Source organism: Alligator mississippiensis, chromosome 4 (assembly GCF_030867095.1).
Source record: "Alligator mississippiensis isolate rAllMis1 chromosome 4, rAllMis1, whole genome shotgun sequence".
In the NCBI taxonomy this organism is placed as follows: Eukaryota; Metazoa; Chordata; order Crocodylia; family Alligatoridae; genus Alligator; species Alligator mississippiensis.
The window spans coordinates 68413788-68428654 of record NC_081827.1 but is presented as its reverse complement, the minus strand read 5'-3'; the positions used below and the strand labels follow the sequence as shown (position 1 = coordinate 68428654).

Here is a 14867-nt window from a genome sequence, read left to right as displayed (position 1 = left end):
CGCGAGCCTTGCGGCGCCACCGCCGATTGGTCCGGAGGAGGCCGCTGGTGGCGTCCCCGTGACGTCAGAGCGGACGTGGCGCAGGACGTGCGCGGGAGGAACCGGGGCAGCGGTTAAGGGAGGAGGCGTGCGAGCTGCGGGGACTACCTATCCCGGCATGCAACTGGTCGGGCCAAGGCATGCTGGGCTTCGGTGACTCGCCGCGCGTCGAACACGGGGAGGCGGAGCTCGTTCTGCGCGCTGCATGTCGGGACTCGTAGTCCCCGCCCGGGGGCGCCCGCGCTTGTCCCTGGCATGAAAGCTTGTCGCCTCAGCGGGATGACGCGAGGGGGTGGGGACGGGGCGCGTCCGCCGTCTCCCTTTCCCTTTCCCTTTCCCGCCTCTGTGCGCGGGAAACCGCAGGCGGCCGAGCTCGCTCCTCCCAGCTCGGCGGGAGAGGCCCTGCAGTGCCCGCCCGGCCCGAGGTGGGCGTGAGCCTGAATATTTTCCCGCTTTGAGGCTTCCTGGACAGGGCGGGCGCAGCCCCTACCTCCGGGATTCTGCCGGCGGGGAGGCAGCGTGGGAGCCTTGCTAGGATTGGCTCGCAGGACAAAGCCAGAGATTCCCAGTAGGGCCCCACAAAGTTCAAAACCATTCTTATCTCTTGTGCTCTTTCTGATGGCTTTGCCTCAGAAAACTCACTCTTGTATTTTTCTGTAGGGGGAAAAAAACGAGTGAAAAGAGTAGGGACCCTGCAAGTCTCCCCACAGGTGCCTGAAGTCTGAAAAGGTGAAGCACTACACCAGAGTAGTACTCCAGGCCCGAGATCGGGACCGTTCTTGGCAATTCAGCCTAGCACCCGCATGCCAGAAAACCAACCCCTGCCTGAAGTCTCTGAACTTGTTCTCCTCTCTGGCCAGTAAGCTCATCAAAGCACCTTCCATCAGTGGAGCAGGAAATAAGCTGCACAAGAACTGCAGCTAAAGAACTTCACCCCTAACACCAGCTTCTGCCCCTCGGGATGGCAGCTCCTGCAGGGCCTGGATGGCTCTTAATCATCTCAAAATGGGCGTTGGACAGTTTAAGGTCACCATGCACTCTTGGGGGCCTTTGTAACAAATGTTAGCTGCAGCTGTGGTGCTCAAACTCAGACGGTGGACCACATCATCTATAAATGCCCATATGGCCCTCATTTGGGCACCCAAGTTCTTATTGATACTGACCATTCTACCTGTTGGTGGCTTTCTGGCTCTCATGCTTCTGACGCGAGTTTGGCGACACTTGCTCCATCATCATCATCAGAAGTTACCATGAAAAGAGTGGACCTGGCCTCTCCCTGGTGCCCGAATACCTGCTGGGTCAGAAGTAATCTGCAGATAGGAAAGAGGAGTCTGTTATCTGTCACCTGTAACTTCTGAAACCCATTTTTGACCTGTATTCTGTGGCAACGTTTGCCCTAAACAACTGTATCATTCCTAAAGGAAGCAGTTGGGGGGCAGTTGTAGTACATGCTTCTGCGTGTTCAAACGTTCAAACCAATTAATATTATGCCCTGCTTACAATAGCACTGTTTTAGGCCATTCAGTTGCAATGACCTGTGAGAATCCCAGAAGCACTTTGATTCTCAGAGGTTTCCAGATGTCACAGGGAGATCCTTGGATTATAATGAAAAATTATTTGAACCTAATGTGCTATTTTGGTAATGACTTGCATCTACATTGGCACTTAAATATTCCAGATAGACACAAGGATTAGAGCATTAGTAGAAGAAATTATTCATACAGTATAAATGATCACAGCTAAAGAGCTGAAGTTAATTCTAATCCAAATGTTATTTGGCACACATGCCACTAGAAGTATTGTTGTGTGCATTGTGTTTCACTATATAAGCAGGCTAGGGTGGGGGAGCCAAGCACTTCTGGTAAATGCAAAAATCTCTAATGTCTGTAAGGCATTCATCCACCTTCACCACTGTTGCAGAACAACACATTGCAGATGTCCGCTGTCCGCAGATCCATTCAAGATATTAATTCACATTTTGAAACCATCATTTCCAGTCAGATCTAGTATTACATGCTTTACACCTTGAGAGTTTTCAGCACATTTTACAGATAAAATAATCAGATTCAGAAAGAACTTTAAGCTTTCATGGAGAAAGAGCTCATAGACATTCTTGGATTCCACTTCAAGATTCTGGAGGTAGTGGGAGAGAGAGGAACCGTCAGCTCTGAGTCTCTCTTAATTTTCAATGCCTGATTGGATTTCAGCTGGAACTAGCTGTTTCTTTCTGCTCCCACTGGGATTTCAGGGTCATTGTATGTGCTTCTTTCTCCAAAACATTCTTCCAGGAAAGAAGAGAAACAGGATTCCTGGAAACAGGCTTCCCCACCTCATTCAGTGGGATTCTTTGGTGGGCAGTCATTGGTACTCCTAAGAGGATACTTTTTTCCCCTTCTAGGTGCTGATATACGTGTAGGCCCCTGTAACAGGGGGCCTGCTCGGGGCTGATCTCTGTGGCCCGCCCACCTGTTCTTGGGCCAACCACCTGCCTTCTTGCCCGCCACGCCTTGATGTTAATTGATTAATTAATAGATGTCAATTAAGCAGGAGACTGCCCATTTTGCTGCCCTGATGCCAGGGGGCACTCTCTGCGACTCCTTTCCTCCCCTACACAGCAGCCCAAGCCTCGCAGATGGCATCTAGATGTTCTCATCAATCACCGGCCCCAGAATCCACCTATCAGGACCCCTCCAAGATCCCTCCATTCAGGCAGCCTACCCCACCTTATTCCAGCCTTGGACCACCTCCAGGCCAGTCAGGACCCCAGGCCCCTGGCTCTTGGGCATCCCTTGCAGTGGGCCTCTGGCCCTTTTGACCATCCTGGTCCTGGCCCCAGCACGGGGGTGATGGGCCAGTCGAGGGTACTCTCTTGTTCAGGTCCGAGTCTCTAGCCCCTCACTCTCTCCAGGGGTCTGCCCTCTGGGCCCTTCACACAAGGGTTACCCACCTGGTGGTGGGGGGTAGGGGTTAAGGTGCCCCAACCCACCTTTCACCGGAATGGTAACTGGCCTGGCATTTCCTGGGGGCTCCCACACCACTGAGAGTCCCACCAGGCCACCCACTCCCAGCAGGGTGAAGTTTTAGGTCATGCCCAGGACAAGGAACCTCCTTACCATCCCCTAGAGCTCCTCCCTTACCTCCAAATGTAGATCTGCAACCCTCTGGCCAAACAATGTTGTTGCCTGGCCTCCAGGCAGGAGGACTTCCCTGTTTATATAGACAGCCCCTGACTCCAAAATGGCTGCCCTCACAAGCACCTGGTGGCTGCCAGCTCCAGGCCCTTAAAGTGGCAGGCACACAGTGCCCTGCCACAACCCCCCACTCCAACTCATGGCACTTCACATAAAATGCCATGAGTTAAAGCATCCTACCCCCACCCCGACAGAGGTTTGTCTGTTGGGTTGGAAGGGGCAGGGGATCAAGCCTGGCTACAGCAGATGAGTTACCCCTCTCCCCCAGTTCCTCCCCCTCCCCGCTCCAGTGCTATTTGCAGGAAAGTAGCGGGGAGAGAGGAAGAATAGCGAGCTGCAGCCTGGGGTTTGCCTAGAAGCTGTAGCTGAGGGGGGTGGGAGTGCTGTAAAGTGGAGCGCCTTCATCGGATTCCTCATTTGAGAGGGTTAATATGCAATTGGCCACTTTTAACGTGCTCTGCAGCCATGCACCTGTGTCACAGCATGGCTGTAGAATGCTTTTAGGGGGACAATTGTGACAAACGTAACTTCTGTCTGCACCCTCTGTGCCACCAAATGTAGCTTTGATATATCACTTTTCACAGACTGTTTGGTCAAGAACACTTACTTTTAAGAAATGGTTTTCACATCATTTATCCTTTCTTTCTTGACCATAATAGCTGAGAAATTTCAAAGATTGTTCAGCCTGGTTCTCTTCAAAGCAGGGTTTAATACTGGTCTGAGAAATACTCGCTAATTTGGTCAACCTATACACTTTCTGGTCATGGCTGCATATTACAAATGAAGTTCAGTAGATGCAAATTTTATGGAGGGAGTTAGAAATTAATTCAAGTAACTGGAAATAAATATTTTCCAATTGATAACCAATACTTTCACACCTGCATTGGCACTCCTGATCCTGTAGATAGATGCATGATGATCTCACTTTATTCTCAGAGATATTTGAAATCTTAATTACATTCTGGAACTTAAAGGCTATATCTTGCCTTACATTTTTAAATATATGTCCAAACTGCTGACAGTGAGTAAAAAGCAGAATTGGCTTACAGATACATCCATCAGTTTACAGTTGCTCTTTCACTCATTGCAATAACTCTGAATTCACCAGTCAGAAAAGGAAAAAAATATACTGCATCACTCCATATCAGTATGTAAAGAACTCTGCTATACTGTTCTAGGTTTTAAAAGTAATCCTTTAAGATGAGAACTTTATAGCTGGTTATCAGTTTCTACAGCTGGTTTCGGGAAAATAAAAGGAAAAAAATACTTTAAGTCAAATGTAGCTAGCTGCTATAACCAGATATTCTGAGCCAAAGAAACTGTTACATAGACTTGGTTTGTCATTTGGATAGGTTTTTTCTTTGTTTGGTTGTATCTTAGAATTCCAAATCTTGAAAAAAAGATATATTTAAAGCAATACTTCAAAAAGTCCTTGTTTCTCTGGTGGTAACATGAAGGTATTGCCTAGATTTAAATATATAAAAAAAGTGACTTTGAAAAGTAGAATAAAGAGAGAGGAAAGTTACAAACTTTTTAAAAGAAATATTAAATAAAAAACCCAGCAACAGCAGGACCTACATTGGAATATTTGTGTGTTTATGTGTCTTTGCGTGTCTGAATATAGATATTAAGGTTGATGTTATATGGAGTCATATATAGGAGATAATGTTAGAATAGATACAGAAACAAAAACTTTGTATTTCCTAACATTAGCATCTTAACTATAACATCACTTTGATGGAAGGTTGAATTTTGGTTTCTTTTTTGTTTTGTTTTGCTGTTGTTTCTCATTTTTCTAACTTTGCTGCTGGGTGACATTTCAGAGCAACTTGTAACAATTTTGAAGCAGTGCATTAAAGCAGTGCTTCTCAGACTATCTGATGTGGTGGACCAGCAATTTTTTTTCCAGTGGGCCAGGGACTGGTGCCCGGTTCAGCCGGTGGCAGCAACTGCATAGCGCTGCACAAATGCACGACCAGCTGTTTCTTTCTCTTTCCTCACCTCGCACAACGTGGCGTCACCTGGAGTGTTGGAACGTACGAACTGTGACACTATGACATATCAATGTTATGCTTCTGAAAATATATTTCTTTCTTTCCTGGCAAGTCACTGCAGACCAGCGAATATATTTCTTTCTGTCCTAGCAACTCGCTGTGGACTGGCAACCGGTGGCTGCTGGTCTGCGGACCACCACTTTGAGAAGCACTGCATTAAAGGACTAAACAGCTTGACAGCTTCTTTCAAACAAAAATATTTATAAATCTTTTTTCTACCTAAAGATAAAGAATTATTCATCAGAAAGCTAAAAAAAAAGAATCCCAAAATGTCTCTCCAAAAGCAATTTAAAAATGGTGTTAGTCTAAGAGATTTCTAGAAATTTACAGAGGGGAATAGGTCATTTCATTTAAAGCTGCATGACTGACTTACCCGCCTAGCCCAGATAAGCCCTTTTCAAAAGCAAAAGAAACTGTTTGAGTGCCTAGTGATCCCAGGGATTTCAAAAAGAGCAAGATGAGGACCAAAGTGCTGAAAATAGCAAATGCATGTGATTAGGACATGAATTGGAAAGGGCTGTCAAAGGGGCTGAAATTGCCTTTCAAAATGAGTCCAGCTCCAATGAAATTCTCCAGAAGAGAAATTTTAGAAGGCTGTAGATCAAAAAAAAGTCTGAAAGTCATTCCACCTTCGGATGATTAAAAAATTAAGTATATTTGCAGGCTTCACAGTCCAAAAAAAATTTCAGACATACCATTCAGAATAAAATGTCAGACCTTTCAAATGATATTCAGCTTCAAAACAAAAGTCTGCAAATATGCTATAATGAGGTTTCCACAGTTGTTATCTCTCAGTTATTTCTATAACAAATGAGCTCAGTTTACAAATCAAACATTATTTTTTTCTTACTGCCCGCTCCGCAAACTTATTCTGCGCTCTGCAAATCAAGCCAGGCTCTTCTCCTGTGTGCCAGCTGAACACTAGCCAGTTGCACTCTTGCTCATTAACAGAGCTTTGAAGCTGAAGTTTCAGCAGGCCAAATTATTATTTCATTTACATCCATGCAACTCAATTGTCTTCAGATTATATCCTCAGGGACACCCGTACAGTCCCATCCCCTTCTCTTAACTTGCAGACATATAACTGATTGGAACATATGGTAGTAAACAAACCTATTTATGATTACCAAGAAGGTAAAAATACAGCTTGGTCCCTTTTGACTGTGTTGATTTTAGGGCTTCTTATAGCTGGTTAGCCACGCCACAGCTCTATGCATGATCCTGTCCGCAGCAGCTAGGCCAAAAGATAGTGGCTGAGCATGAAATCATTTGCTTCTCTTTTTCTGTTGTGGAGATATCTATCTCCAAGCTGTAAAGTCAGAATATTTTAACCAAAAATTGTACTTATTTCCTTGGTTTCAAATGTAACAACATAAAAAGATTGTCTCTGCTGAGCTGTAGATGTCCTGGCCATTTTGATTAAAACATGCAGTCTACAAATGTTATCATATTTTACCACACACACCTGTCCCCCCAGAAAACCCTGTAAATGTGGGGTGTGTTTTATGTGGGAAGCTGATTCTGCCCTGGAACTGAAGCATGTAATAGTGGCTTCTATGAGCTGTGCTTATCTCCCAGCCCAGGAGGGAGAGGTGGAGTGCACCCTTCAGGATCACAGTTAGTTTTAACCCTGTTACAGCCACTGGGCAGTCCTGAAGCTGCTGGTCGGGACTGAGTAACACTGAGAATCAGGATCCTCCCTCCTGTTGAGGCCAGCCTTTGTGCTGAACTCATGCTGTGATAGTTAAGATTCTGGAAAAAAAATGTTTTCTTCATTCTTCCTTCCCAAAACAAGGTGCACATATTAATGCAATATTACACAATTCAAACTTTTCTTGCCATCCCACCTAGTAAGCATTAGTGAGCAAAAATATCTGACACCTATTCCTTATATTCCCTGCCTAAAAATGAATGGAACATTATAAAGAATGTGCAAGAAATATACTGTGAAGATCAACATACAACAGCATAGTTTGATGTGTTGTTGAGAAGGCAGCAGCTCTGGGATACTTACAGCTTGACATCTGATCCGTTAGTTTTTCTAGATACAGCACTACACTTGCACCCTGGAAAATCCAATGTAAATAGCCAACATGTTAATCAAAGCTGACTAGTTTCTGTCATTTCTTAGCATTCTTAAAGCATTGGTTTTGATTCTTGATTAGGGACAATGTATTTGTGGAGGATGTAGGTATTCTTACCATCTCTTTCCTCGGGCTATAAATGATTGTCTGTAAAGGTGACAGATAGGAATCCACTTTCATGAACCAAATTGAACTTAAATGATTAAAATATATTGGAAAGTATTAGTCATATAAAAGTATAAACAATATATGTCAGGTCTGGTTTCTGGGAGCGTTATTAGACTGATTCATCAAGAAAATTGTGTAAGGTAAAGTGATTAAATGCCATTCATCTTCTAGAGCTGATGCCATATGCCAGAGAACATCACTGGAACAACAGTGGTAGTCCACTGCTTGTCAAGATACGTCTCTATTAGCTGCAACAATCAGGGTCATTTTTCCCCCGCTCCATGTGAAAGTTTTACTAAAGGAATATTGTAGCTCACAACCAATTTACAGCTGAGCTGGAGAATTTCTCCTAGTAAAATTATATTCTGGATTTTTTTTCTTTAAATAATGTTATTTGAAAAATAGACTAGTAGTTTGAAACCATTACACACTTTAAGCCAAGTCCTGTCCTCAGCTACACAGTGTACTTCTATAAATCTACACTGTCTTCAGTGAATTTACCTCTATATTACCTTGTTTGGATATGATTTCTGCAAACATTTCCATACATATTTCTCAGCAAGTCTTACATCTGTAGTATTTAAGATCTAGTGAAAAAGTAGCTAACCTACAAATCAGATTAGACCGGCAATTTAATAACATAAATAACCTCACCTTCATTACAGACAAGACTGGGACTGCAAATCACGTTCTATATTTGTCCAAATCAAGATGTTACTGAATTTTTAAATGAACTGAAAAAAGCAAACACATAGGGCATCTTTACACATGCTCGGGTGGGGAGGAGGGCACTTTAATTAGAGTGCCTCTGAGAAACACTCTAATTAAAGTGCCTGCAGCATCATGTGTATTCAGCATCCCACACTTGAAAATGGCAGCAGGGGTGTTTTAACTAAAGCTTGTTCAATGAGCTTTAGTTAAAGCTCCCCCTCTGCCATTTTAAAGCACGGGGACGCTGAATACCTGTGACATGGAAGCTGCTGGAGTGTGCTAATTAGCACACTCCAGCAAACTCAATAGAGTCTTCTCTGACGTGTTAATTAACACGTCGGAGCAGACATCTGGTATGTACATAGGCAACCATAGTGTGCAGGAATTGGGTAATAGTCTTCTAAATTTTTTGGAAACCAGAGAGGGGCATCCCTGGTCTCTATTACAGAAGTCATTAGTATTGTGTCAGAGTGCATATAACTAAACCTTGAATGTTTAGATATAGTTAATAAACAGAGTTTATTAACTATATCTAAACATTCATTGTTAAACAAATGAACAACCAGATTGTATCTATGTGTTTTCCTCTTATTATTAATGATGTTCAGAGAACAAAGGTGCAACAGTACAATAGACTGAGGAAATTACTATGAGAACAGAATAGTTTCCTTATCTTTTTCCATTCATGGCCCTAGACCTGCCCTCTTTTTCCTGCACAAGGCCCTCTGTTTTTGAATCCTTTGCATCTTATGCAAAACTAATTTTAAAAAGCAGCTGTTTCGTTGTCCCCTATTGACATTAACTCACTTTGTTAATTTATTGAAAAACTGCATACTGCCTTATTTCCTAGGATCTTACCTTGTCTTACTTCATTCAAGTTAAGTCAAATTAAAAGCCCACATCTTTTCCAAATGAAGATGTATAGTGCCTGGCACTTGATCATTCTCTGCAAGATCCCTCAGGTTCCTGTGTACCAGAAATCAGTATGCTCTCTGATAGTCTTGTGAGTAGGCAGTGGTATCAGAAGGATGAAATGAAGAGGCGTGCTCAGGCCTTCGTTCTGGGAAACTATTTTACTACTAAACAGGGTTACATTTCATTAAGAAGTCTAGACTATAACAACATTCTATTTTTTCATGATCATGATTTATTTCAAAATTTATTTTTCTCCTGGGTACAAACTTTTGATTACATCTTTGTGCAAAATGTTAGTAAATACTTAGAGACGCATCGATGTGAAAAATTTTGAAATCCATTTGGTTAGATTTTTCATTTGGCTTTACCATTATCAACCATATATTATAATAATGTGGTGGGGATGAAATGATTAAAAATCCTCTTCTTCCAATCTTTCAGGATACATATTCAATTGTAAATATTTGAAACTCTAATTACCACCATTAGAATTTTTGAGGCCTGGAGCTATGTGTAATTCCTGGTCCATTCATAATGAATATGCATAATATTAAATAGGGCTGCCTGGAATTGGTAGGGCTCATTTGTGAATATATAAGTATATGAATGACAAATACAAAACCCAGTATCTAGGAAGCAGAAACATGTAGCCAAGAGCTTTATATCCTTCATATGTATTATTTGAGTTGAAATAAACTTTACAAGGAAACTGCTGGTATTGTTTACAACACTGTCAACAGTTAAATCATTATGTGCCAATAACAAATATAGATATTGAAAATATGGGCTTAAATTTCAGAACCATTTTTAGAAGCACCTCTCATCATTTCCGTATTTCCATAAGCATTAATGATGCTGATAGTTCTAAAGGAGAATTGATATTTTATTAACATTTTCAAGACAAAAGACATATCTGATGTTCCAGTATGTGACATAAAAACAAAACTTTAAAAACACACAAATAAAACAATCTGGTAAAAACTCTGCTTTTCTCATGCATGTAAATTCTGAGATGCATGACTTTGTGTCTCTGTTAATATCTTCACACTCTCAAGATGGTTTGTCATTTACTATTTAATCTTTTTAAGTAAAAATTCTAGAATACATTTTTCTTTATATTCAGAAATAGAATGATTGGAAATTATTTTATAATTAACCTGTGGCTTTTGTTTAAAATGAAAACCAGTATTCTAGAGCGTACATTGCTACACAGGTCTAGTAGATGAAGCAGAGGACTGGTAACCTCAGGAGCTAGGATAAATTCTAAGAAGGCCACAGTGCTCTCACAGTGATTTCTAAGGGGAGCAGGATTCTACCATATGGCTCAAACACCAGCTTTGTTGTTAATTTCTACCTTAAGTGAATCAGTTGTCTTATTGCACTTTAGCTACTCTATCTTTGGGGATAATGTAATTATCTACCACTTTTATCCTTTTACAGTCAGACTGGTATAACAGCGGTACGGGCAGCACTAAGGTCTACAGATCGAATGTAGAGTCTATTTTACTGTATGGAGTGGAACATGGGGTGCTGACCCTATCGTTCATTCAAAAATAGAAAAAAATCCTAATTACCTTCTAAGGCAACTTTTAGCGTTATCAAATCCTACAATGGGGAACTCATGCAATCTGAAATGGAGCTGCTTACTGTGAGCACTTTAGCTCTATTAAGAACTCTACATTACTGGATAAAAATTAGAACCTGTACCCTAATCAGATACCTTAAGAAATGCATTTTAGAAGTCTCTTCTCTTCCAAATAAATATTTATTTGGATATTTATATAACATACATATTTTTCTCCAGACAAATGGCCAGGGAAATTTGCTGACACTCTCTGATCCATTATTCCTCCCTGTATTTAAAACAAGGTATAACTTCAAGAATTAAAGATGCAGACAGATATTCAGACAGTGAGTTCTTCTCAAACATCTTCTTTTTAGGATTAATAAACACTCTTGGCCAAGAAACCTACCTATCTAAAATACAAAACCACAAATGAGAGGCCGTTATTAGACTGCAATTCACACAAATGAGATGTGCTGTTGCTATCAGTAGATGTGCTTTCCGACCCCATATACAGACAGAGTATGTTCTGGTGGAAAGAATGAAATAGATTATTTAAGCCACTATCTGTGGTCCGGATCATTCTTTGAAGAAAAATAAGAAAAAAAATGAAATTTTCCATTAGATGAAATATTCAAACACTGGGCTAATGAGAATAAAAAAAAATTGGCTCCTTTCTAATAACTTACCGTCTGTCCTGTACTCCCTAGAGGTATGTACAGAAGTGCTCCATGCGCATTTTACAGTGCTGTAATTTAAGGCACAAACAAAAGTGCAGCTCCCCACCATAACTCATGGCACTTCACAGGAAGCGCCATGAGTTAAACTGATCCTCCCAACCCAACAGGCTGTTAGGTCAAGAGGGTGGGGGATTGAGCTTCAATTTGGAGCTGATCCAGGGAGAGAGGCTGCATCTCTGCATCCTCTTCCCCAAACTCCATACCCCCTCTCCCCTCCCTGCTCCTGATGCTGTTTCATGATAGTAGGGGAACAAGAAGGCAGGGGAAAGAGATCCATTCTGGGGTTTCCCAGCCTTTGCTGGAGTGTGGGCAGGCTCCAGTCCACCCACCCCACCCTCCAGTGCCAGCTGGGCAACTCTCAGAATGAGCTCCCTCTGCTCCCTTCCCCCCTCCCATTCTGAAAACAGCACCAGAAACAGGGCTGGCCTGCATCAGCTCAGCCCTGCTCCTGGTGCATTCAGACACAAGTTAATGAAGATGCTCCGCACGTGAACCCTCATGTAATGACGGTGCAGATTGTCATGGGATCAGGCTCCGCAGCCATGCACTTGTGTTTGGTCACGGCTGAAGAGTGCTTTCAGGGGCCAGATCAGGAGAAAATTGTCACTTCTGTCTGTTTCCTCTGAGTACTTTTTATGGCAAAGTTACAGCTCTTAAACATGACAGAAGTGCAGTGTTTGGTGGGGGAGCCTCTGAGCCTCCCTCCAGGTTCCAGGCTAGGAGCCAGGGGGCGCTCCAAAGCCTCCTGGGGCTTCTCAACTAGTCAGAAATTTGACCAGCATACAGAAGTTATTTAAAGTACTGTAGGTTGCTATGGTGCAGTAAAATACAGTGTTTCAAATGTAACACCTCATTTAACAAGGGTTTATTTAAAATACTGTACCCATTTTTAACGTTCTGTAAAGCCATGCACTTCTGTTAAGTCATGGCAATAAAGTGCTTTAAATGGTGAAGAAAGCAACAGTACATTAAGCTGCTGTAGTCCAACCTGGAGATTCAAAGCTATAGGAAACCATTGTGAGAGCTACACTGGAGATGAAAGGTTGCAACTTCTTCTCCAGATTGTTCAGCAAACCTAAAATTTTAAAATGGCAATTTGAGCTTCTGCTGCTCTTTGAAACTCCAAATTTTTAGCAAACACAGGGAATATATCAGATCTAATTACCTGATTCTCCACTTTCTTATATCTCACATGGTCATTTTCAAGACTGTAGAGTATGTACAAAATGCTCCGGGACCAGAGTAGTGTTACAGACACCTTGCAGCATCATAAATAATTATTCATGATGCAAAGCAGGAGAGAATCAGGCTCAAGATCTCATTACAGATCCCTGAACTGGCTCTTTCTCCAATTGCTCCTCCACACTTGTGAGGATTAATTTGTTTGAATCTAGGCTGAGTCTAGTTCAGGTCACATTCATTCAAATCTTTATCTTGCAGGGAGGGTGGGGAATAAAAAATCATACTCTCTGGATTGCATGAACATAGAGCTACTGGGAACTGAGGGGTGCTGGTTCAGATTTTTCAGGGTGGTCTTTGTGGAATTTTTTCAACAGATCTGAGGCATGGGTATCTTATGTGTGATCTTCAAGCCCATATCTCCTAGTCTATCAAGTAGTGCAATTTCCCCCTTCTCTACTTTGAATTTAAGATTTTGTGGACTACATACCTCCTCCTTCTGTCCCTGTGTTGTTACTGGGGGTGGGGGTTGGGAACAGTGAGGGAAACAATTCCCTATGTATGACTTGAGACTTGAGTAGTGACTTGGAATATCAGGTTGATCTTCAGTGTCTCAGAGAGTTGTAATTGGAAGGCTACCAAGTTTATTTGGCAGGTTATGCAGAAGAGCTGAGGAAGAAGTAATCCAGCTTCCATGACAGTCAATCTGTATGAAGATGTTCAAACTTCCTGCCTCACAGGGTAGGCAGGTGCTGACTGGAGGGGCTGGTCCATCTGCTGCTTATAGGTCCTTTTTACCCTTTCCAGGTGTTGCTTTAATTCCCACTGGACTTTTTGAGTATGGTGTACCAATTCTGCTGCTTCAGGGTTGTCCAAGTCTGTGGCTAAGGCAGGGTGCAACTGGAAGTAGAACCCATAGTTTGTAAAGAAAGGACTTTCCCTGATTGAGGCATGCTTGGAATTGTACAAAAATTCTGCAAGTATTAGGAATGAAACTTCAATTAGCCTGTTGAAAATTAAGGTAACAGTGAAGGTATTGTTCTAAGACCTGATTGGTCCTCTAGACTGACCATTTGTCTGAGAATGGTAGGCTGACATGAGATGGGCGTGGATTCCCAGTAGAGGCAGGGTTTCATGCCAGAGCCAGGAGATAAATTGGGTGGATGCAGTCTGGGAAACCATAGAGACATGCTACATGGTCCAGTCATAGCTGGGATGTATCTTTCAGTGAGGAAAGGCACTGGCATGGGATAAAATGGGCCATTTTTGTGAGTTGGTTATGGCCAGGGTCACAAAGCAAACATTTGAGACTGGCAGCTGTATGATGATAGTCCAAAGATATTGCAGACTATGGACAAGGTGGGGTGGAGAAAGGTTAGAAGAGTCTACAAGTCTTCTGAGGGGGTCTCTCAGTGCAAGCAAAACCTAGCAAAAGTGGACAAAGGCCTGCATAGTTTTTTGGTGGTCATGTCCACCAAAAGTATCACGAGATGAGGTGGTAGCTCTTCTTTGTTCCAAGCTGGTCTGCTGGAGGAGGGAAGAGGGGGCGGGGCGGGGAGAAATCATGCCTTAGGTGCAGGACAGTTTAGCTAAACCTGGAGGCATGTACATCTTGCCTCAGGTAAATATGTTTCTAACCTGGACCAGTGTGGTTGCTGTGCAAAGACAGTCTGCTCTTCTGGGGGTGTTTTCTTTCAGGTGGCATCACAGAAAAAGGAGAGCAGATCTGTGGCAACATGGCATTGATAAAGTTACAAGGCTTCAAAACAGGGCTAGTTTCCTGTGGTCTTGCAATGAATTTGTATCTGGGAGAGGACATCTGCCTTCCCACTTCTAGGCTTGGGCTGGTAAGCTATTTGGAAGTAAAATCAGGAAAAGAAGAGTGCCTGCTGAAGTTGCCTCTGATTGAGTGCCTTAGCCTTTTGGAAATACTCCAGGTTCTTGTAGTTGGTAAGAATCTGCACCCCTGTGCTCCTTTAAGGTAACATTGTCACTCCTCAAAAGCTGGTCTGACAGCCAAGAGCTTCAACATTTCAAGCTTTTGAAATTTCAAGATCTTGTGGTCCAAGAACTCAAAATGTTGTTCCCCAGGTGAGCTTGTGGGAAAAGAAGGCGCAGGGCTGCAGGACCTGTTTCAGGTCTTCTGTTGAGAAAGCACTGTACATATTGCAGTACTGGAGGCATCTGTTTCCACCAAAAAGGCCAAAATCTAGATAGGCTAA

General features: G+C 42.6%; 1 long non-coding RNA gene across 1 annotated transcript; it reads left to right on the top strand.

Moving 5' to 3' along the window:
• Positions 1 to 26: 26 nt before the first annotated feature.
• Positions 27 to 6678, top strand: LOC132250025 (uncharacterized). Its single transcript, XR_009461603.1, has 2 exons — positions 27 to 607; positions 700 to 6678. It is a non-coding gene; the product is annotated as an uncharacterized LOC132250025 (long non-coding RNA).
• The last annotated feature ends 8189 nt before the right edge of the window (positions 6679 to 14867 follow it).